We start from the raw sequence: 3492 nt of genomic DNA, 5'->3' as shown, positions 1-3492 counted from the left end.
ACTCACATTCCTTATGAAACTTCACCCCTTAGCTTATATGATACTCATTTCTGCAACCCTCCGAATCAATCCTCGAAAATCTTTCTTAACCTCAAGGTATTTTTGGTTAAGCTACCCAAGCATACATAATCTAAAAATTACAACTTTAGATACCACAATGAAGTTCTTGGAATTCTTCACTTTCTTTGAGCATTTGCTCTTTCATTTCTTTGAATTCGCCACCTTTTGTGAGATTTTCTAGTATCTTCAATTTTTGAATTTCTTCAGAATTTTGATCTTTTGATCTTCATACTTTGATTGTTCCAAAAATTCTTCAACTTTTTGGTAATTTATCTCTCTTTTTTCTTTTTATATAACTCACTTTTTTTTCTTTCTCAAAACCTACATGCTTAAGCAAGGGAGCTTAACTTCAACCTTTATTGGTTAAAGGTATTAGTCTATGTGCAATGACTACATCAACTTTCCTAGATAGATTTCAGGTTTAGGCTGCAAAACATATTATGCCATATAAAATACCAGATTACCTTTTCATATCTCATGGCTTTTCACTAAGACTTGGGAAGCCACAAATATACTATAACATGTATTGGCTCAATTAAACATTTGAGCTCTCATTGGATCATCCCACATAACACTAGCAACTTAAGTCTAAACTAATTATTACTAGATTCAATTTTTTAGATTATTATTTCAAATCCATCTTTAAATTTGTAAAAATTTTGTAATTTCTATAATTTTCTAGCAAATTACTTTTTTGACCCCCTACCCCACACTTATTACATACAATGCCCTCATTGTATGTATAAAATAAATTAAAAGCAAGAAAAGGGAGAAAAGGAAGAGACTCCCCTGGGGTAGTAGTGGCGAGATCGACTTCTTCATGCGTGAGTAACTTGAACATATTGAATTTCGACTTCTTCAAATATGGAACTTGGAATTTCAAGAAACGAGACATGTAAATGTGCCGACAAAATTTGAAATCGAGACTTCAATCTCCAATAAACGTGGTGTAGAAAAGCTTCAAAATATAATAGACCAATGTGGGAAAGCATACACCACATGGAATGGTGTAGAAAAGAGGAAAAAAATGGAACTTCTGAATTCCACGTCATGGTGTAGAATCACACGTCATGGCTTCGAATAATTTCGTTTCCTGAAATCGCATATTGAACTCAATCCACGACGTGTAGTTGGTGTCCACGTCGTGGAAACTGGGCATCACAGAAAGCTTTTCTTCTTTAAATAAGTGTAATGTGAACTTGTGTCTTAATAGATTAAGATCCTTCTGAACTGTATATAACGTGACTCTTTTCTAACTTGCTTCTCTCTCGATTAACCCCACACTTATCTAAGATTGTGGGTCTTAACTCATAACTCTAAATGACACGACCTCTCTTGAGAACTTCTATCTCTAACTCTTAACTTCCTGCTCATGAAAACTCACGAAATTTGCAACAAAACAAGTTATAGAGAAAAGGAAATAATCACCCATCATCTGGTTACAAGTTCCAAACAAATAAAAGGATAAACAAACAAGTTCCAAAACAAAATAAAAACAGCTTCAAATAAAAAGAAGAAAAAAAACTAGTAATCATCTTCATCGTCTCGAGCTCCACTAGTCCCTGCCCCGTCTCCTTGTCTTGTCCATATCTCTTCCCAAATCAGAATATACAGGAAATTAGGTGGCATCGTGGGAGGTAGCTCCATATTCAAATGTATAGATAAAGCATCGAGCATTTGGGTGTTGTAATTGACACCTCCACGAAGATTGTCCAAATATAAACCAACCTGACTTTGAAATGGGTCGGTCGGTATACCACCCTCAAATGGTTGAGGTGGTTGTTGTGGTTGTCCCCTCTCTCCTCGGGATCTCACATTCCTCCGCCTTGACCGCGGTTGTTCTTCTTGTTGCCCTATTTGTTGTTCTTCATCCTCCGGGGGTATCACATAAACTCCTCCCACATTCACTACAACTCGCATGACACCCAAAACTTGGATAGTTAAGTCACTATCCTGAAAACGTGTAATATTCCTAATAAAATTAGGATTTAAGATGTCATAAGACCGAGAAAGTCGGGTAACTAAGAGTCCGCCCGTGATGGGACTACCGGGTCTAGAGTTAGTTGCCTTGTTACCCATAAATCGCGCAAGCATATACAGAATATCACAAAAAACACCGGGGGTGATTATGCTCCACAAATGAAACAAGTCTTGAAGATACACTTTATCTCCATGATTTTTATGATTGATTGTGAAAGTAATGAGGCGATGCAAAAAACGATACAAAGGATTCCGAATTTTCCCCTCGCATGCATCACTAGAATTATACTCGTGATTCCAAATAGTCCTCCAAAACTGGTGTAACATCGGGATTTCCAGGTATTATGTTTGATTAGTTATTCTTTTGAGTAAAAGGGAGGGACTCGACGAGTTGAGGCGTAGACTCGTCGAGTAGGATCGCGTGTGCTGACTGGATTAATGAACGGACTCGACGAGTCCGCACTGTGGATTGAAACCCTAATTATCGGGGTCTGTGCCCTATTTAAAGGCCTTTATGGCCTCCATTTGCGGCCACTTCACCCCTGAGAAACCCTAGAGAGCAGAGAGATCGTTTGTGGTGCAAGAGGAAGGCTAATTCACCATTTCTTGTGTGTTTTAGCAAGAAGGAAGGAGGTAGAACAAGCTAAGCGGGTTGAGGAGCTTGGATCCACTTCTATTTGATCAGAGGAAGCTGTTGGAGGAAACAATCTGTGCCATTCTCGTGTTTATAATGATTCTAGTGAAATCTAGGGTTTTCTTTATGCCTCTTTTAGTTGAATCTGGAGTATGTGAGGTCCCAAGGCGAGATGGTTCATAGATCTGGACCTTGAGAGGTCCAGAGAGTCCTTACCACTCTGCTTTATGCCATACCTTTTGAGTTATGAGGCTAGGAGGCCATTTTAGAGGTTATTTCACCAAAAGAAGCTTTGGGTGTGTTGCATGTGTACCAAGATTCGACCTTTACGTGATTATCATGCTTGGGAAGGTCAGATCTATAGACTAGAGAAGCAGATCTGACCTTAGAAGGTCATTTGAGTATGAACATGGAAGCAACTCGCCGAGTTCATAAGTGGACTCGACGAGTCGAGTCGGGGTTGCCCCGCGATTCGTGACAGGAGGAACCCGTCGAGTGGAAGGATGACTCGATGAGCCAAGAGAGGCTAGAAGGATTCAGAGGACCCGCATGGACTCGCCGAGTCGCCCGTGTGCACTCGACGAGTCGGGTCAAAGTTTGACCGTTGACTTTCGTTGACCTTAGGGTTCTGGTCAAGACTGATTCAAGAGAGTTCAGGGAGGGGTAGAATGGCCTTCTACCCAATCTTTAGAGATGAGACTATGAGAGAGTATTGATCGGGGATGTTATTTGAATGATAGGAGGAGGCTAGGTCAGGACGTTGATCACGAGAGTTATCCGACTTCATTGAGGTGAGTCTTCTCACTATACTGTACCTG

The sequence above is a fragment of the Lactuca virosa genome, chromosome 5, assembly GCF_052849685.1.
Source record: "Lactuca virosa cultivar CGN04683 chromosome 5, Lactuca_virosa_CGN04683_v6, whole genome shotgun sequence".
In the NCBI taxonomy this organism is placed as follows: Eukaryota; Viridiplantae; Streptophyta; class Magnoliopsida; order Asterales; family Asteraceae; genus Lactuca; species Lactuca virosa.
The sequence above is the reverse complement of the archived record's forward strand: the minus strand, read 5'-3'. Positions refer to the sequence as shown.